General features: G+C 39.0%; 1 long non-coding RNA gene across 3 annotated transcripts; it reads left to right on the forward strand.

Annotated features, from left to right (window-relative positions):
• Nucleotides 1-634: 634 nt before the first annotated feature.
• LOC149783571 (uncharacterized) lies at nucleotides 635-8,064 on the forward strand. Of its 3 annotated transcripts, none has more exons than XR_016414037.1 (3): nucleotides 635-840; nucleotides 7,252-7,401; nucleotides 7,801-8,064. It is a non-coding gene; the product is annotated as an uncharacterized LOC149783571 (long non-coding RNA). The 3 variants fall into 3 exon arrangements; XR_016414038.1 differs by having other exon boundaries at nucleotides 7,804-8,064; XR_016414036.1 differs by having other exon boundaries at nucleotides 636-840; nucleotides 7,743-8,064.
• Nucleotides 8,065-22,447: the final 14,383 nt, after the last annotated feature.

A 22,447-nucleotide genomic window follows, 5' to 3' on the forward strand; every position in this document is an offset into this window, starting at 1 on the left:
ACGTAGAGTGACCCACGATTTTTCTCCATGTTAAATTCCCCTTGTACGTAGAGTGACCCACGATTTTTCTCCGTGTTAAATTTCCATTGTACGTAGAGTGACCCAGGGGTCTCTGTAATGCTAATGCCCATTGTACGTAGGGTGACCCACCTTACTACTACTGACCATAAAACACACTTTCTCTGTCTCTCGTCAGTTTGACTTTAAAACACCCTCTCTCTCATTCTTTAGTCGGTTTGACTTAACTTTTATCATCATTCATTAAGTCCAGAGACATCATGAGATGAACCAAACGAAAAACTTCTACGCTCGTCATTTCATAGATTTTAGCGCGTATCTAGCTACGATTGTTCAAAGAGAGAGAGAGAGAGAGAGAGAGAGAGAGAGAGAGAGAGAGGCCTTTGGATATTTTCATATTTAATTAATAATAATCGATTTTTAGAACATTAATATAGGTTTAAGAAACAACAACAATAACAAAACATTGAATACATCACAGTATACATTCCACGTAACATAGAAATTTACCGTATTTTGTCAACATTGTTTGCAACTTTGTATCATTGATAAACACTGTTGATAAATCCCAAGGAGAGTGCACACATATCATTACCACACTTGGGATAATGGAGAAATCCTACCAATCATTAAATATTCATTTATGCAAATATGCAAATGACTTTGTTGAAACGATGGTTTTCATTGGACATTGTGGTTTATAGAAAATAACATTGACGTTGAGACTTGTGCTGCTGGAAATTTAGTATTATGTTATCAGACCGGTTGTGTATATACTTGAACCGTTACTAATAATGCATTGTACGTTTCATTTCAGCGCTGGTAATTACATTTTATTTTGTTTATTATTACAATTTTTTAAGTTCTATTTGAAATTAGACCGCCATTGGTGGCGTTATCAATTTTCGTGGATTGGTTGAATTGCAAGGTTTATTCGCTAGTAGTTTTAGTTTTATTATTATTATTATTTATTTTTATTATTATTATTATTGTTATTATAACCGTATCTATGAATTCTTTGTACGTTTATATTTTTTAATAGACACGTTTTTAAATTAGAACTGAAATTAAACGAAACAGTACGCCTCATACCCATTTATGACCGTTATCAGTTTTCGTGTTTTAGTAATAAGATCGCATTATTTTGTCTACACGGCAGTACTCGTATTAGTATGTATACTGACAGCGTTACTAAGAAATAATTTACATTTTATTTGGGTACTGGCAATTACATTTCTTTCCGATTAAAACACTTCTAAGTTTATTACCCTTATTAATTTTCGAGGACTGGTAAAAAAAAAATCTTTGAAAAACCCACTGGGGCTCGTATCGTTCTTTACAATGGACCTGTCATGCATGTGCTATATTGTAGTTATTATATAGTACATTAGTCCGAGTTTCCTTTGACCCTTGCCTCCCCATTTTAGATATTTCGACAACATAAATATCGTATAATAGTACATGTATGACAGGTCAGTTGTAAGTAACGATACGAGCCCCTGTGGAAAAACCAATATGGTGTGGCCTAGCTTCCGACGATACTGGTTCTGTGGTATCTCGATATTTTTTACCTTTTCAGTATTTATTTTATCTATTGCACCACATATTGTGTACTTATATGTACCACATGACCATAGGTTACTAGTTCTAAATCACCAGTTCATTTTGGGAAAATGTCAGGATTGCTGACGCGTACACTATTTGATAAATAAACCCATGAATACTACTGTTTCAAAATAATATCCTTAACCTATGTTCTCAGATAGAATCAATATCTTCTTAAAATTTCTATCACTTTAACAAAATGTTTAGCCAGTTTGTTGTCTGATAATGTTATACAAGAGTTAGATCATATGATTACTGTGATGGTCAATGACTAGGAAATCGAATCTTTGTTAGCAAATAAGAATCAAAATGTGAAGCATGTTAATGTCGTTTTTTTGGTGGCTTTTGCATTTAACAGGTGTTGACTTGAAAGCTGCATTATACACAGTTTATTACTTTTCATTGGAACACCGGTTGTTGTTCAAACAGTCTTAGGTTGATATGTACTTTCATCCTCATATTGATTGTTCATTCTCAGCAACAATCACAGAGCAACTCCAGTCATTGTGGGTGGTTATTTACAAATGCATTTCTTTAATTCTTTCTTATAAGTTTCTCTTGCTGTAGGGCACAGGTGGCATAATGAGTACCATAGAAGTAGCATCCATTTTTCAAGTTGATTACACTTTGTGCAACACAATGATACATTAAATTTCCAACATTAATACAAGTATATGCCATTATCAGATTATTTTTTTGTTGCTGGTCTTACTGCAATATCAGAGTAACTCCCCTTTCACAACTAGGACTTTACATAACGTCTGTTTATTGTTTGTTTCCCACAGCCATCTGATTTATAGTGGAAAATAAATTCATTTTAATACAAATGACAACAACAGACTTAAATTATATCTTGAGGGTCATTGTTTTTATTAACTTTCTTGCTGATTGCAGACTTTATGACCTGAAATATCAAAGCACTCATGTATAGTAGACAACAGAAAATCAAAACAAAAGGAAACAAATAATTCGAATTTTAATCATTTTAAATCAAAAACTGAATTGACTGAGTCTCATAAATTTTGTGACATAACTACACAAGTTTTAAGACCCTTTTTGGTCTACTTAAATGATAAATATACATTATACAGCTTCATCACTCAAATGTATGTTACCGTAGTAGTTGTAAAGACTTTGCTGGGTCTATATACTGGTCCATATCTTCCCATATCCTATACGTACCAAAATCCATCCAAAAATCTCCTAAAACAGACATTTTACAACCTTTATGGTAATCATATTGATATTTTACAGTCAGCTGATCATTAACATCAGAAGTCTGTTCAGCGGATGCATTAAGTTGATTGATAACTTTGTCAGTGCATATCCATATCTGGTGACAATAACAATCAGTACTGTTCGAGTTTTACGAATAACATGTCCATATAAACGTACATTTGCCTGTATATTACAGTATGTGTTTTAGATTTTTAACATAGCTTTAAAACAATTTAAGTCATATCACTATAATGTCTGCAGTGGCAGCTTATAGTGATGTCTAGCACTGGTTTATCATTCCCCAGACATGCAGCATCATCTTCCACCCAGGCACATTATCCTGACACCAGACCAACCAGTCCTAACACTAACCTCTTGATACTGAGCACCAAGCAAGGCAGCTGTTATTACCATTTTTTGAAGTCTTTGATATGACTCAGTTGTGGTTTGAATCCACGACCTTCCACATCCGAGGCGGATGCTCTAACCACTAGGCCACCAGAGCGGTCACCTGTATATTATATAATGCATGTACCGGTAAATCTTGTGATAATGATATGATTAGTTAATTCTGTCACTTTATTTTTTCTGTGACACTAATAGGTCGAGCATAAAGTATGTATTCATTGAGTGGAGGTGGGATGTGTTGAAAAAAATTCAAAAAGCAGTAGCCTGTATATGTGGCAGGGTAACTGCTAAGTATGTTCTGCAGCGATAGGGGTCAATATTCCTTGATAACAGTGATGTTTATGAAGACTAGTCAAGTCAGAAACATAACTAGCAGATGAGTTAGATGCAAAGTGGCTGGTATACCATGTCAGGCAGAGTCAATATCTGCTTAGAATTATGAAGTGTGATATGTTGTAGTTTTATTGCACATGGTGCACTTTGCAGAAGACATTTTTTCCTCTTCATTTTCTGACATGACCAGTTATTTTATCTCATGATTCCGACAGAATATGCATTCCAGACCATGGTGCCTCATGCGAATTTGTGAAGCCATACCTTGCCAGACTGGGACAGTATTGTATTTGGATAGACACATGGATTGCCTTTTAGACACGTATTGTCCTTTACTTTTATAAGCGTGAGATTCAGAAGCGTGTCTTAAATTAATTACTCATCCTAAGCCATCTTGAAATGTCACATGATCGCACACACCTTACAGAAATTGTCACCTGAGAAAAGAACTGTTATGGTTCATGATTTTGATGATATCACTTGGGGTAACGGAGAAATCCTGCCAGTCATTAAATATTCATATATGCAAATATGCAAATGAGTTTGGTACAAACGACAGTTTTCATTCGACATTGTGGTTTTAAAGAAAACAACCTAGTTCCTTTCACCATTGAGACTTGTTCTGCTCGAAATATGGTATTGTGTTATCTGGCTGGTGGTATATATACTTTAACCATTACTAATAATTCATTTCACGTTTTATTTAAGCGCTGATAATTACATTTTATATTGTTTACTATTACAATATTTAACTACTAATTCAATTGACAACACCATTGTTCGCGTTATCAATTTTCGTGGATTGTCTCAATTTCTCAAATATTATTATTATTATTATTATTATTATTATTATTGTTTAAAACGTAACTTTGAATTCATTAAACGTTAAAAGTTTATATTTTAATAGATAAGTTTTGAAATTAAAATGGAATTTAAACCATACATTATATACGCCAGACTGTTACCGTTATCAGTTTTCGTGAATTGGTAATACGATCGCATTGTTTTATTACTATTTAGTACTATTATATATAATGAAACTGTTAGTAAGAATTCATTTACATTTAGTTTGGTTCTTGCAGTTACATTTCTTCCTACGATATCGCGGGTTTAATATCTCGAAAATTTAAGTTTTTTTTGCATAGCACCATGTACATATTTTATATGCACTACAGGACCGTAAGATACTAGTTCTTCTTTGCCAGTTGATTTCTGGAAAACGAGTATGTGCGTGTGTGTGTTTAACGCAGCTGTAATAATTGTTCAGTCCTATCACTATGATGTCTGCAGTGTGGCAGTTTATAGTGATGTCTAGCACTGGGGCATCATGCTGCAGACATGTAACATCATCTTCCCCCCACCGCTCCGGTGGCCTAGTGTTTAGAGAGTCCATCTCGGATGCGGTAGGTTGTGGGTTCGATGCCCGGTCGAGTCATACCAAAGACTTACAAAAATGGTAATAACAGCTGCCTCGCTTGGCGGTCAGCATTAAGAGGTTAGTGTTAGGAATGGTCAGCCTGGTGTCATGTCAGGATAATGTGACTGCGTGAGACATCATGTTACATGTCTGCGGCATGATGCGCCAGTGCAAGACATCACTATAAACTGTCGCACTTTAGACATCATAGTGATAGGACTGAACAATTATTAAAGCTACGTTAAACACACACACACGCACATTTTATCAATCCAAAGAATGTCTTATTCCAAGCTCTTTCATACATTTAGATACTGTGTCATCCGAACTATCAGTTCTAGACTAGGAACTTGAGTACTCTTCTGAATCTCTTTACAGTCTTTGTCAGTTTGCTCTTTAACCCCAAAATACTTATCCAAATTTGCGAATGGTATTTTGTTTAAGTCTCAGCATGTATTGATTCCGAGGTCACATGCACTGCTTATTCTACTTTGCTCAGAAATTAAGACAATAATAAAATATAAATTTATTTATTTGATGTACGCTTATAAATGACCACATTTACATCTCCGGTTCTTTCTGCCTCTGAATTCATTCACAGTAAATATCAATACATTGTCCCACCCAGCCACCAGTTAGAGTCTTTGAACCTGCCACCCAGCTATTGCATCGTGTTCTTTTTTAATGTACTCTTATAATGGCAACCTGTATATCAATGGGTCGTTCAGCCACTAAATTATGTCAATGTAAATATATTTATATCAACACAGCTAATGAATCAACACATTTACCCACTAAGCAGGTGGCTGAAGCATGACAGGCAAGTCTTTGATTGTTGCCGCCCACCTATTACATCCAAGATAAAACATTGGCGTCCAAATACGCGTGATTAAGCATTTCCGAGACCTCTGAAATAACATGTCCATATAAATTTACATTTACCATTAATATATAATGATTTATATAAAGCTTGTGATACTGACCTGTCTAATTCATTCTGTCATATATGTTTTTTCCCTTAAACTAATGGGTCATCCATAAAGTATGTATACATGGAGTGAGGGTGAAGTGTTTTGAAAAAGCATTGGCAGCAGGGTGACTGTTAATAAGCATTTTCTGCAGCTGCAGTTGTCAAAATCCCTTGCTAACTGATGTTTATTTAGAGATGTTCAGCCAGTCAAGTCAGAATCATAACCAGCAGATGAGTTAGATGCAAAGTGGCTCCTATGCCAAGTCAAGCAGAGCCAGTTACTACTTAAAGTTATGAAGTGTGATTACCTTGTAGTGTTCTTGCCCATGGTGCACATTGTGGAAGACATATTTATTCTTCATTTTCTGACAGGACCGGTTGGGATATCTCATGATCTGACATATTATGCAATCCAAACCCTGATGCCTCATGAGAATTTGTGAAGCGGTACCTTGCCATTTTTTGACAACATATTGCATTTGGATGAACCAAGAGGCACATTGATTACCTGTTTGACACATATTGTCCAATTACTTTTATAATAGTGAGATTCAAAAGCATGTATGTGTTGTGTTTGGAATTTATCACCATTTACAGTTCAGCATGAAATGTCACATGATTATACACAGCTTACAATGGTTCTCACTCATGAAAAGAACTGTTGATGTTCATGATTTCGATGATGTCAAAGCTGGTGATAAAAATTGAAATCGGTCATTTTGTCATTCCAAGTGATGACAATCCTGAAAATATTCCAGTAATCCAGTTCGATTGGTTGAAATCATAAATTTAGTCACTTTCTGATTTTTGACTATTACACTTTTTAACCTGATAAAATCTACTAAATATTAGTTGTTGTTTAACACTTTCTTATTTTCATTTGTAAAGTTTCATTACTTAGTAATAATTTAAACCTCTGCTTATATTTAATGAATATCCTAATAACTTCATCATTCAAAATTCAATTGTCCCAGCTATTCTTGGAAAAGGGATGGTGACTCACCAATATGTTTACACAGTGGGGTGTACAAAAATATATTCTGTGCAGTCTGTAAGGGGAAAGGTGGTAAAAAATCACAGTTGTTTCATACATACTTTATGGAGAACCCCTAACATCATTATCACCATATTATAATCACCAAACTTACTGTTCTTAGGTTAAATTATTTGATCAATTAAGCATTATTTTTAACATGTTTTTTCTTTAGACCATAGTATCTTTACTGTTCCTTTGCGCATAAAATATCATTGTAATTTATGATTATTTCCTTCTTTATTTCAGCTGATAATTATATGGATCTTTACAGAAGGGCTTTGTCACCTTATAGTCAAAAAGATGTTCACATGACATCTTCGCTGTGTTGAAATATTATAGATGAGTCCTATGCTAAAGACAAGCTAACAAGAACATTTCAATTTGTCATAAAAAATGGTACGTTTTCCTTACCTTATGCTTTGTATGGTCATTTTTTAATTGTCTGTTATTTATTAATATAAACTTAAAATCTTTGTCACAAGGGTTCAATTGCTCCATTTTACAATAAAGTAAATATTTTACCCTGTATCAGCCACAATTATTAATTTTTCCTGCAAGCACTAAAGGCAACAAGTGCTATGTATCTGTATTAAAAGCAATAGTTCCATTAAGTCTTATATATTTCACTTTCAATTCATCATGTGTAAGTTATTTCACATTATTATTATTAAGTGCATTATTCAAATTTTCAATGTTTGTTTGTTCACATTGATGATTTCATATCATTTAATTTTCAGATTTACATGCTGGTTATGCAAATGAATTTGAATGTTCATGATCTGCTCTTTCATTTAGCAGCATACTTTAGCTGCTATGGTACACATATTGATACAACAGATGGGGAATCGATACAAAACGATACATCTTGCAAGTTATTTTAGACTTCATCAGTCATGAACCGCTCTGGTGGCCTATTGGTTAGAGAGTCCACCTCAGATGCTGGAGGTCATGGGTTCAATCCTGTGGCCAAGTCATACCAAAGACTTACAAAAATGGTACTAACAGCTGCTTCGCTTGGCGCTCATCATTAAGAGGTTAGTGTTAGGACTGGTCGGCCTGGTGTCAAGTTAATGTGACTGGGTGGGACATCATGCTAAATGTCTGTGGCATGATGCCCCAGTGCTAGACATCACTATAAACAATCACACTGCAGACATCATAGCAATATGAGGGAAATTATTTTAAAAATTCATTAAAAAATCTAAACCACACACGAACTCATTAGTCATGAATAATTATTATTAGTTTGCTTTGTTATTCTTTACATTATAATTCATCTTAAATAGTATTTACAGTCACAGGCACTTGTGTTTTTTTAGTAAGGATAAAGACTATTGAGAGGGTTATAACTCTACAGTGCTTTGTTTGCCCGGTTTTCAAATATCAGACGAAAAAATATAGGAAAAATGAAAAAAGAAAGATAAAATAAAAACTGTTTTGAAAAGTTGGCAATGCCTGTTTTGATTTCTTATTCCACAATTCATCCATTGTCAAGAGATCATTCTGAAAGAAGGAACAAAATGACCAGCGTAATTTGCAGTATTTCTCTTTATGCTTGTTTTCCAGAAGTGTTTCAATATAGAATTCAAATAAACTTTTCTACCATTTTGTTTTTTTACTCGATATCTCTGCTTCTATTAAAATTTTATGGTTCAGTATGTAATTGATAACATCATGAAATGAAGCAGCAGAGGGGGTGAACAGACCGAAACTAAATTTAAAAATAACTATTCCACGGGAATTACTTCTCGATAGAAGCCTATTTCGGTGAAATAAACTACTTCCACGGAAATGCACAGCATTTCTCAATCGGAGATTCCCAACTGGAAGTCAAGGGACTTCTACGCCTACATAAAAACACGCGTCGAAATAATTTATGCTGCAAAAATTGTGTCGAGGCCGACGCGATATCGTGTTCGCGGGTCATGTAGGTTTATTGTCACACGGGAAATTAAATCATTGACAAATAAATAATGGCAAATATTGGAGAAGCACTTACGACTAGACTAGCTCGAGAACGTCTCGAAGCAATTCAGAAATTTCTTCCTGTCCGCGAACGGGTCAGAGAAAAATTACAACTAAGACAGCAAGCACGGGAAGTCTTTGCAGAATCCGCGGAGGAATTATTTAAACCCGTGACCAAAGCTACTGAGAAAGTTACAACTGTCATCAAAGAAGATCTTCTTCCGGTATCAAAACAAACTGCGACGCAGGCTGAAAAAATAGCACGAAGAACTAAACAGACAAAGAAGATTTTACGAGATCTTCCAACTGATATTGCTGCGGCTCAACCTCCACCTGTCGGTGAAGAAATACTTGAGGGTACTGACGTCGCCGCCAAGGGAAAACCAAAACTAGTAAAAGAAGACGTAGAATTAAGTGTAAGATTTAAGGAAGGTGTTGTTGAAGATATTAAAAATACTAAACGAAAAGAATTACCTGTAAAAATATTAGGTAGTATATTTTATAAACAAAAAATTTTAAAACCCCCTTATGATAAAATAACTGATGATAAACTTATCAAGTGGATATATCGAATATATAACAATAAAGCGCAGGCACGAGATGATGATTTGGAGTATAGAACTCTTAACGAAGAAGTAAAAGGCCTTTATATCGAGCGAATGAAAAAACTAAAACAACAACAGCAGCAGCAACAACGAATACAACCTCCACAAGAGCAACAACCGGAGAAAAAACAACCTCCACCACCGCAGCGACAACAACCTTTTCGACCGCAATCTTCAGAGAAAGAATTTTATGATGCACCACCCGCGGGGAGGGAGGAATTCGATGATATTCTTGAAAATCTTGGAGTATCAGATACAGCTACAGGTAGTGGTCTTGGTGGTCATATTACTTGTCCTGATAATATCATCAATGACGTATCACGGTTGGAAGTTCTCATCGGAGGAAGACGTGCCGGAAACAACTCTCGTGAAATCATAAACGAAGCCGCAGATATCTGTCAAAGATTATTTCAGCGTGGCATTATGGATATCGGCATCTACCGGGGACTTATTGATGAACTCGTCGACGACTACCGCAGTGACTAAGTTAGAGAAACAATAATTAAATAAAATGATCGTGCACAATTCTCAGCCTGGACACGCTAGCGTATTGCAGGTCCGCGTAGTGAACTCGCGATTACCAGTCTACAGAGCAACCTACGGAGATGGTCTCGGTGATACAATTACTGGTTTGTTTTCAAGAATAGCCCCTAAAGCGATTCCAATTGCAAAACAATTGTCGATGAAAGCTATTGATGTTGTCAAGGATAAGGCACTTGGCACTGTTGGTGATCTCGCCGGGAAGGCATTTGCGTCAGTCCGGGATAGACTGTCACGGTTAACTCGTAGATCAAAAAAACCGCCACCGGTGAAACTGGCCAGTACTGAACTTATGCCCGCGGACGTCAGTAAAGTAATAAATGATGCTGCCAATCAAAAACTTGCAGAACTTGTAACCCAAATACCCGAGCAAATAAATACGAGCCTGATATCAGGAAGTGGAATTTCCCGAAGTGGTCTTCGTTTTAGACGACAATAATTTTATATAAAATGTTTAAACGTGTATCCGATCCCGCATTTGACATGGATGCACCAATACTCAAAGATGAATCCGTCCGCGATTTTCAGTTTTATTCTTACGAAGCAAGAAATCCTAATCAGCGAGGGCGAATTGAATTACAAGTTCAGGACACAAGTAGATATTTCTTACCCGCTGAAGCATTTCTTGAAGTCACGGGGGAAATTGTAACAAATGTTGACGCTAATACACCATATGGAGATGATTTCCGAGTTGGTTTTGTTAATAATGGTATCATGGCACTATTCAGAAGTGCCTCATACAGCATTGACGGGAGAGAAATTGAAACAATTCAGGATAATGTTGACGTTGCTACAACAATCGTGGGATTAGCACGATACTCCGATGATTACACCAGATCGGCTGGACCGACGATGATGTTCACCAAGGATAATTATGATCGTCCCGATGGTAGACCTACCGTTTTGAGACGACTAAGAAACAATGCTGGTAATGCTGATGCTGATACTGAAAATGTATCATTTCCCAACCCGGATTACAATCTCGGGTTTGCAACGCGTAGGGCAATGTTAAAGGATGCTAATAGGAGATTTTCATGCGCAATTCCACTGTCTCACATCTTTGGATTCTGCAGAAATGTCAGAAAGGTTATTTTTGGAGCCAAGCATACAGTTGTACTTGTGCGAAAGGGCGACGACAATGACGCTATCTGGCGAAACGATGCTCCTCCTGCTGTTGCTCCTGCTACTAATCAGGGTAAAGTAACATTACTTAAACTTGCGTTGTGGATGCCAGTAATGTCTCCATCACTCGCTGAAGAGCAACGGTTACTTTCTTTTATGGACACAGGTGGTAAATCACTGATATCCTGGTTAACAACAACAACAGATTCTATTCAAGGTGCCGGTGTTGGACAATTCACGTGGCATATCTCATCACAGCAGGGTGTATCAGCACCGCGACACATTTTTATAGCACTTCAGACTAACGCACGAGTAAATTCACAACTACATTCACATATGATATTTGATAAATTTGCTGTTTCTGGGGTTTCGCTGCGAATAAACGGACATCAAGAACCATCCGAGGATATAACGGTAGATTATGCAAACAATCAGGTCGCCCGCGCGTATCATCGTCTGATGTCATTTATGGGACGCGATCAAAATGTCGATACTGGTCTGCAAATATCACAATTGGATTTTACAACGTTGTATCCCATTTACTACTTTTCGCTGGAACATCTTGATCTGACCAAACAATCAGTCGTTGATATACACTTCCGCGCAAATATTAATGAATTTCCCGTTGGTGGTTTTAGAGCTATCGCGGTTATACTCTCCGATAAAGCAATGCTACTTGAAGGTGCTGGTGGACGAATGAGAGTTATTGACGCTCCCGTAGAAAATATGTAACAATTAGATTAGTTTTTGAAATATAAATGTCATACAGTCACGTTAATGTCACCTTGACTTCCGGTCAAACAAAGAAATTGCAATCGAAAAAAGCAAGCACGTGTGGGACATCAATAACGCTGCGACGAGATCAACTTGGTAGTGGCCCAAACAAATTGTCATTGACGGCTAATCAGCTTAAACATTTCAATAAGGCATTAACAGCAAAAACCGGTGTCCGACTTGATTTTTCTGTTGCAGCTATCAAAGATATGACTGTCACCGGTGGAATATTTCCTCTCATCCCAATACTCGCCGCAGCAATTCCAGGAATACTTGGCGCAGCGGCAAAAGCTGCTGCGTTAGGTGCAGTTGGAACCGCAGCTGGAATGGCACTAAAGAAAGCAACGGGACACGGGTATAAAAAAAAGGGAAGCGGGTTAAGACTACCGGGAACTCCCGCATCCTGGTATCCAAAAAAAATCTAACGCAGAAACTCAGAGAGTTTCCATTGAAGCTTCCAGCGTCCAATTTTGATTTACTCGATGCTGTTAAAAAATTACGTATAAAACATTTCCGAGGAGTATTTATGCGAGATCAATTACCGACGCGGCCGCGAAATCCGGAAACTGGAATTATTAATCTCGACAACAAAGACGGTCCTGGAACTCACTGGGTTGCTTACGCGATCGATCCACGTGGAATTATCTATTTTGATTCGTACGGTTTAGCACCGCCAGTTGAGTTTCTCAAGTATGTCAAGAAATCGGAAGGATTTCCAATTCGGGTGTACCAGTCGACGTTACCAACACAAACCTTAACTGATCCCCCAATTTGCGGAAGGGAGGTTTTAAATGTTCTTGATGCAATCTCAAGAAATCCAGCAACGTCTCCTCATAAACTCGTGCATGAATATACCACGGAAGTCCAAAGGACTTCTCACGCATTTGAAAAACAGCAATAAGAATAATGGTGGATATTTACGGAAGATCTTCGCGAAGAAGTAAACCAAGCACCGACGTAGATCTCTCAAAATATGCGACCCACGATGATGTCGATAATCTTTTGGATCTAGCCGGAGTTGACCCGGATGAAGTTGCTGTTTTCCAAGACCGGCAAGGAAAATTAAGAACGAGCAACATTAAGTGGAATGATTTAATCCGTAATGTTCGTACAGCTGCCCCTGGTAACTTTCCCGTTTTTACTGACCGTGGTAGCATCAAGGACTCGAATATATCAATCGTGGACATCAAAGACAGTATTGATAGCGGCGTTGATAAATGTGTGAAAAAAGCCGGTGACGTAATGACCGGCGAACTCAGTCTCGGCGGCAACAAAATAACCGTTCTAAAAAATCCGGAAGGTCTCGAAGATGCCGCAAACAAACAGTACGTGGACACAGCCGACAGCGCCATAGATACTAAATTATCCACGCTGCGGTCAGAGTATGATGTTCACGTGAACGGGTTTAAAAGACTCCAAAGAAACTTTCAAAAAACTAGTGACACCGCGGATAAGTTCTTTGGGGCTCCTCCAGTCGTTGATGTAAAACTCGCTGATATCAAGACCGACATTAACACGATCAAACAAACACAGGGCAATATAGTATCGGGTATTCCTGAGATCGTTAACAAAACCAGTTTGATTAAAGTCCCCGCGGACGTTACTCCCGGGCATATCACCAACATCGTATTCACGGTCGCATCGGGATTCGCAACATGGTCACGACAGAATAACACTATCAAGTATACAGCAACAACCACCGGTGTTTACAGGTTGTCTGTGTTTTCAGCCGCTAAATTTGAAATCTTCACAACATATCCTTGGAGACATTCCACCGATAGGTATTCGGGGGTTTGCACTGTAATACTAAACAGCAACGCCGAGGAAACATTTATGCTTGAAGCCGAGGACGTTAGTTTAACCGCAGCATCTTACTGGTTTTGTTTGGAATTCGTCGCTGCAACGCCTCAATTGGTCACGTAATTGAATCGCATGCGATTTAAATAATGTCAACGCAAGAAACGCAGAGCGTTTCCAAGAGCGTTTCACCGGATGCTCAACAATACAGATACAATCAAGTTCGTGAGTGGCGATCAGAATTAAAAACCATCATCGACGAGCTTAATCGTAAAACAAAGAAGTACCGACGCCGCGTTGTAGTATTAGATGTTATGGTTTATTCGGTATCTACCGCTGTTGCATCCGCGGGATTAATACTATCAGCGATAACTCCCGTGACTGCAGTAGTCGCTGCCACAATTTGTGTTTCTGTGACAACAACCACCGCCGGCGTCTTTGGAATAATAGCAAAAAAAATTTCATCATGCGCGATCACAAAACTGCATGATTACACGACAAAGTTAACTACCGCCGTAGTAGCATATCAGAAACTGTCATCGTTGATATCATCAAGTCTCGACAACGGAACGATATCAGATTCTGAATTCACGGCGATGTCACACGCGTACAATGACTATTTGAAAAGTTCAGTAAATAATAACGATGGCAACGCCACAGGAACTGCTTCAACAAATAGTCACAAACACAACACCGCCGAGGACCACAATGATCTCAGCATCGTCGACGGATCCCCAATTCAGTATTAATTTTCGAACTCCAATTCGGGTAAATGAAATCGCATTGGCGAAGCTCAGTGTGTATCACAGCTGGCCCAATATCAGGTCGGAATCATTTTCCGGTCAGCAGCCGAATAATTCGTTTGTGTTCTCGTACCAAAACAAACCCAATGACGTTCCAGAATGGAATACTATTACGTTACCCACTGGGAGTTATCAGATCGAAGAAATCAATAATGAGATACAACGCCAAATAAAACGAATCACCGGCAAGGAATCCAAAATATCTATATCCGCGCACGAACCAACGCTGTCTGCGGTCATTGAAATCTCAACGCCAGGATACGCCGTGGATATTTATAACAGCTCAATCCGAACATTATTAGGATGGCCCGGCGAGGTTAAACCGCGTCCGACCAAGTTGGATTTCGAGACCACCAACCAAGCACTACACGACCTCGAGTACAGCCATTATTTACTCGCTGCAGATCAATTACAGGCGGGAAAGGGTATTTTAAACGCCGATAAATGGGAAATAGAAGCTCCGCGTGTTTACCGTCTAGATGATATAGAATCTGAATTATTTATTCCGATCAAACAAGAACATCAACGACAGCTAGAACTGCTGCGAGTATACTTTCAGGATTATACCACTGATTTAACAACGAGTTCTGGAACTGCAAGCAGTTCTCGTGGTAGTATTATCACCGCCATAGAAAAACTAAACAAACTCGCATCCGCGATGGAAATTATAAATGCAGGAATAATTAAGACTTTACTGGAGTTTAAAGACCCCGTTGGTGATAATCAACGAAGGATAGCCAGAGCAGATTTTGCGATTAAATTTAATATTCAACCGAATGATGTTCCTGATTATAAATTTCCTGGATATAACGCACCTGCGCTGCGAGAATCAGTCAAGGATCTCATCGGGAAATCTTTCGAGGATATTATTACCGCGTACTCGCGAGCTCAGCCGGGGGTTCTCAAACACGACAACAGCACAACCTCGGACGGCAGACATGTCTCGCCGGGAATTGTAAATATCACCGACGTGATCACGGTCAATCTTGTATGTGATGTCATCGATGGCAGTTACACCTCTGGCGATGTCAACATCGCTCGCGCTAGCGTTTCTCGCGCTGGCACGGCCCAACAGGGGTTTATTCTGTATACGTTCACACCAAAAGATCCGCCGGGGTTTCTGATTGTGCAAGAACCAATCAATGTTGTCTATCTACGGTGTGCCAATCCGTGGTTGTCAACGATAAATTTCAAACTCGTCGACCAACGCGGGAATTTGTTGGACTTGCGTGGCGAGACTGTGAGTATAAACCTGCTTGTGAAATCCTAAATAGAAATGCTAGCATTTCCACATTTAAAAAATTACAGTTGTGTATAATGCGCGAGTATATCCATGTCCGAGTTCGCATACATGACAAACAAATTCTCAACGCGGCAATCAGGACCGCATTTGGAAACGTTAGCGTTTCTGGAAATGCTTTGCATTTTCCCGTCGGAATAGTCGTTGACGATCAAGTCGTTGACGACCACGTTGACGACCAAGTCGTTGACGACCACGTTGACGACCAAGTCGTTGACGACCAAGTCGTTGACGATCGCGAAGATTTCCTGTTGACACGGCCACAACAGGAACAGTTACAGAAGTATCACACGATCACAGTTTTTTGTGACCGAGAACACATCATGAACTATTCTCATTCGTGTATTTCCACAGAAACACTCAAGCAAATCTTGAAAATCTAAAGACTTGATTATGGAAGTCGGAGATTACCATAGTAGAATTTCAAAGACAAAAAAAAATAATACTTTTTTTTTTACTCAGAACTCTAAGAGTTCCCGAAAACGTTAACGTGAGAAGTCCAAGGACTTCCAGAATCTCAAGTCTTTAGATTTGAGAAATACTTAATGTATCCAGAAGTTCATTGGATTCCAAAGAGTCAGAAACTCCCTTGAGTTCTGGAAACGCTGGAGTTTCCGGAAGTCTTTGGACTTCTACGTCGGAACAATCTTCGATTTGAGAAATGCTTTGCGTTTCTGAGCAATCGGAGATTGTCACGGAATTCTTTATTTGATTTTTTAACAATCTCACTCGGGAATTAATTAATTTTCGAGTCTCATACTCGTGTGATAGTTCGCGACGAATACTCTCAACTGCACGCGTCAGTGGAATAAATTCGGGTATTTGTTCATTGGTGATCTCGGCAAGTGATCTATAAATGCAATTTTGCAGCATTTTAATAAACCTGTATCTGGAAGGAAGAGTATTCTTCTTCGTTGATAGCTCATTCAAGGATTCAAAATCCGACATAATTGTTTCAGGGTCTGTTAAAATATTAAACCCCCGATTTTTCAATTTTTGAATTTCATCAATTACGATTCTTATGTTTTCGTAATTCATATTATTATACCATTTTTTTTTATCTAATATGGAAAAATGTAAACATTTTTGAGTCTTAGTTTTACAAAGTTGAAACATTTTTCGTCTTTGGAAATGTTTCACATTTCTCGTCTTTGACTTTCGAGTTATCGTCGTCGACGACGTAACAAAATGAGATTTTTTGATTTAATTTTTTGGACAATGCTGTTTTGTTAATCCCAGCTGCGACATTCTGTACAGAAGGTGAACAAATACCATAATACTTCGCGGCGGCGTAAATCGACCGGAATACTATTTCGTCGCCGGTCTGGGTATTATGACCCCGGACAGGTCTTACAACTTTTTTACCATGTCCTGTTTTACCCGACCGGCAGTTCTTGCTCTGGGTGACCATGCGAAGATTATCTACGGAGTTATCAAGAGGGTTACCGTTAATGTGATCAACAACAAAACCTTTCTTGATTGGTCCATGGAAACATTCATAGACGAAACGATGACATAAATATCTCTTTCCGGGCGTGGCAGTAAACCGACGATAACCACCTTTATCAACTACACCAACTGGTCGTCTTCGCGTGCAGTGTCGTACTATACCATCGCGTGATGCTTCATAATTTGGAATAGTTGGATGTGCAACAAATTCCTGTTGTGGGACGAATTTTTGTTGTGCAACGAATTTTTGATTCATTATATTACAGGCAAATCATTTGTCTAATTCATAATTTGTCTGAAAACTTATTTATGTAATCATGCTCGGAAAAATTCAGTGAGTTATCACAATTTGGATTTTTTTTATCGTAATAACGTTTTAGTTCTCGATAGCGTTTTCCACCACATGGTGAACACAATTGTGTTTTTCCTCGTGTTCCAGCACCACATCGAATACACGGAGTTGGTCCTGAACTTCCACGACGAACTTGCTGAGCGTGTATTCCGCAGTATTCACCTCTACATGATTTGTTACACGGTGTGGTCGATTTTAGTCTGATCCATTTGCACTGGTTCATTATAATATAACACTTTTGCCTATTTAAATACTTGTCTTAATTATAATAATGAGTTTCTCAAAACTATCTAGGATAAAACCTAGAAGTTTCCAATTCGGTCGGGGTCGATTCGATCTTGACCGGTTAACTTTTGATCGACGACGACGAAAACTTGGAGCAGTACTTGGTGTTATCAAGAACGCCAAGGAAGAATTTCGTCGTGATGGTGCCGCACATGTGTGGTCGACATATAAAATCACAGAAGAGGAAGATATCATTGATGGCACTATCAACGACACAATCGCGCGTAACATAATTGGTTATCTCGATGATAGAAGATATTTCATTCAGATAAAATTTATCGTTGGTGTCGAAGATGAAGAAACAGATGAAATAACGTGGATTATCAAAGACAAACTAGATCCTGTTCTTGATTCCCGTGGGAAAACAATTCTGTTAACCAAAGACTCAAACCCGGGAGTACTTGTTGGGATTGATGCACCGTATTATGCTAGAGCGTATCCTGTGACGGCAGTCGTTTACGGAATTTATTCGATGAAGAAACCACGCGTTGATAAACTCTCGCCGATGAAAATGTCAGAGTTGGAAGTCCAAGGACTTCTCACGTCGTCATTGACAGAGTCAGAAACGCTTGCGTTTCCCGGGATAAAATCCTCGGAGATAAAATCCTCAGGGTTGAATTGTGTAGCCGAGCGAGTAACGGAACATTTTAAAAATGCCGCACGAGGGAATGGCCTAACACCGCTAAGACAGGCTAAAATAGCAGCATGGGCGGCAAAAGTAGCACGCGATGGAGCGTCAATAAATGATGTTGCCGAACTCGAACGATCATTAAAATTTCCTATAACGGTTTTATCATTGACCGGTGAGGTATTGTACAAGAGTAAATACGAGTCACGTGGAGCACCAATAACTATTATCGATCATAACAGTCACGCCTGGACTGATTCGGTTAGGATATTTCCTCGAGACCGTGTTGTAAAGTATTATTCCGAGTTGGAAGCCGATAATGGTGAAACCCAAAATGGAAGTCCAGAGACTTCTGGAAATACAAGTATTGAAACTCGAAGAGTTTCCATGTTTGATTTTATTTATCAGATAAGTAAAACCGATCCAGTGTCGTTGTGGTTATTCCGAAGTGACCTCGAAGGTGAGTATGATCAGTTTGTGAGACCCAGCGGGGAGGTATTCAGAACAGCAGAATTACATTACAAAATGAAAAAACTCGCAGAAAAATATCATGCGCGGGACACTGATACGCTACTGACAAAGTGTTTTACTGTTCCGGGCGTTGTCACGCATATAGCCCGAGAACGAAATTCATGGAAACCAACCCCGGGGCGTTTTCTCGAGGATATTCAACAAAGTTGTGTCGAATACGGACACGGTGGTTTGTGGAATACCAAGTATGATCACCGCAATATGATATCCGTGGATATGACGGCGTGTTATCCAGGAAGTTTTCTTGGGCGTGGAGAATGCAGTGAGTATTTTGCGCGGTTTGGTCATCCTACAAGCTCGATGACAAGAGTATCCGTGAACGGACCATTACCTGATTTTGATCTGACCGGGGTTGCTTGTGTGTCGTCGTTTAAACTCGCTACAGGTTTACATCCTGTGTGTTATGCTTGGTTTGGTAGACATTTTGTTGAGAAGCGATGGGCACCGATAGTGTTATTACGATATATGCTTGACAGTCAAATACTTCTGTCGTTGACGGTCAGTAACGCGATTATATCTTATGATCGTCAAACCGAAGTTTGGTTACCAACTCCGGAAGTCATCGAAGGAACTAATTTCCAGGAGTATCCAGAATCATTTATCGACACTATCATCGAAAGAGCTCCTGAAATTTCCCGAAGTGATGAAAGCGCCGCAAAAGATCTAGGACGAAGAATAATAGGAAAATTTACTCAAGGTGGAGCGTATGATCATAAATTACATCATAGTCGATTAATCATGGACGAGGCTGAATTGGATCTTATTGTCGCTGATGCCGCCACGAATAATACGTTTTGTACCCGCGAAAATGTGTTTCTGTCAAACGGGAAAAAACTAGGAACTGTTGTTAGTTACACCGACGGAGAATCAGCTCAGTATACACATTTGAGATCTTCGATGCTAGCTTATGTAAGCATAAATCTGCTGTCGATGATCAACAGATTCCCCGGTGACGCAGTGAGAGTTGCAACGGATTCATTCTACATCGACAAAAAACACTTAGCGGCGTTGAATAAGGTTATACTGAAATCCGAAGGATTTTCATCATCATCATCCGAAGGATTTTCATGGGGATCATGGAGAATAAAAAATGAAATGTTGCATGGATACTGCGAATCGGCTGATGTTGTCATCGAGGATGAATATCGCGGCGCAGAATTATCAATTTCTACAACAACTTCGTCGGCAACAAAGTTGCTCCCGTCGGTGTACGATCCTGTTGTACGACATAGAACAGTTTATCTCAACGGGGCTGGTGGTTCCGGTAAGACAACTCGCGCAATAGAATTATTTAGAAACTCTGACATGATTGTGTTGACTCCCACACATAGACTTGCCAGGGAAATGCGACAACGGGGTGTTAACGCGTGCACGTATCACAGTTTTTTCAAATACAGCGGTGGCACATGGACACCTGAACGAATGGGAACGAAGTATATCCCGGGAGTAATCATCTGGGATGAGATAGACACCGTCCAGTTGGAAACATTAAAACAGTTCTTGGACTGGTTACTAAAGAAAAATACTGCAGTTGTTATGTGCGGCGATCACGGTCAACCACCACCATTTGTCGGTGAATCACCACACACGTGGCTGAAAACTTTTGTAGATTATTACGAGGAGATAACCACTGATATACGAGCACGTGATGAAACACTGAAAACGTTTAAGGCGCTGATCAGACTACAACCTGATAAAGTCCAATGTGAGATAATGCGCGAAATAATTCCGGAGACGATCATGAGTGACTTCGAGGAAATGTGGAACCCGAGTGATCTCATAGTGGTAAGTAGAAAAATAGTCAGGGACACACTTCAGCAGCGGTTATTTCAGTTACACCAGAAGAAATTTCCAACGATGAAAGTGCCATTGTGTTATAGACCAGCTGATACACGATTGCAGAACACCGACGTTGATATACCTGGAACATCAGAAAAACAGAATTTAGTATTAAATGATATCATCACAGTTGACATCGATGTTGTTGAACAGGCATTGAAAATGAATAAATCACCATGGATGTTAGGATACGCTATGACCATCCACAGTTCGCAAGGATTAACCATTTCAGATACAACAGTTTGGATAGTTGATGATCACATCGAGTGGTCAAATTTAGTTTATTTGGCCGTGTCTAGAGTAACAAGGATGAGTCAATTACGAAGAATTGTATTAGGTAGTATTATTAATGACAAAAAAAAATAGTAATGGATTTTCATGAATCACTTTCACGGATCACTTTCACGGATCACTTTCGCGGATCACTTTAGTGATCGAGGTGGTAATTGGGTATCCTCAGGAATCACCTGAAGTTGCTCGCGTGTAAATCCACGTTGAGGAGCAGTCGAATCTAATCTGTAGACGGGTGGTCTTGGAAATCTTTGATTTCCTCCGACTGATCTGATTACACTGGATATTTTATGTGTAGTAACACTCCATATGGGATCGGTTGCTCTTTTTTTTCCTCCTTCTAGTTCGCCTGGTTCGTATAAATACCTGACAGTGACATTACCTAACGTCGGTGGCATTGAAACATGTCCGCGAGAAATGTTCACATTTCCGGCGTGAGGTATTTTTTTTTGAAAAACGCCTTGTGTTTTCGTGATTGCATTTGCAGGTTTCATGTTTATTGTTCTAGTAATCTCATTATTCAGTGCGTGGATCACATTTGGCAGTCTTGCAACCCATTCACGAGATCGTGTATCATGAATGAATTCCCTCGCGTACTGATATCCGAATAATCTCTCAGCGAGTGTTCTATTAAACCGCTCAACAATTGCCTGATCGCGATGAATTTCAGTATGTCCTCGTCGTATGGTAACATTATGCTGGGCTGTCAACGATGAAACCTCTCCATGAAATTCCTTACCAGGATCAACTTGTAATAATCGTGGCCATCGTAGAGCCCCTCGTTGATAAATTCGCGAAAGCGCAGAAGCAACTTCGGACGCTGTCTTTGTTGTTAGCGGCTCTGCTTCTTTGTATCTACTGGCAACATCAACTACTGTTAGCGCGTATTTGTATGTTCGGCCACGGACAGTATCATGAGGCAGGAATAGTATGTCAGCCTGATGAACTTCATTGGGGATATTAACATCAAAATGTGCAAAGTTGATTTGTCTCGGCGGCGGTAAGTAGATTTGCCATATTGCTTGTTTTGACAGCCATTTTTTGGCAACCTCGCGTGGTACTGATGCCGCGTTGGCGAGTTTATTAATTGCTGATTTACCTCTCCAGTATCCGGCCGGGGAATAATAAATCGCTTGCATGAGAAGTCCCTTGGACTTCCGA

This window comes from Sinohyriopsis cumingii, chromosome 14 (assembly GCF_028554795.1).
Source record: "Sinohyriopsis cumingii isolate HCF-2022 chromosome 14, ASM2855479v2, whole genome shotgun sequence".
Classification (NCBI taxonomy): Eukaryota; Metazoa; Mollusca; class Bivalvia; order Unionida; family Unionidae; genus Sinohyriopsis; species Sinohyriopsis cumingii.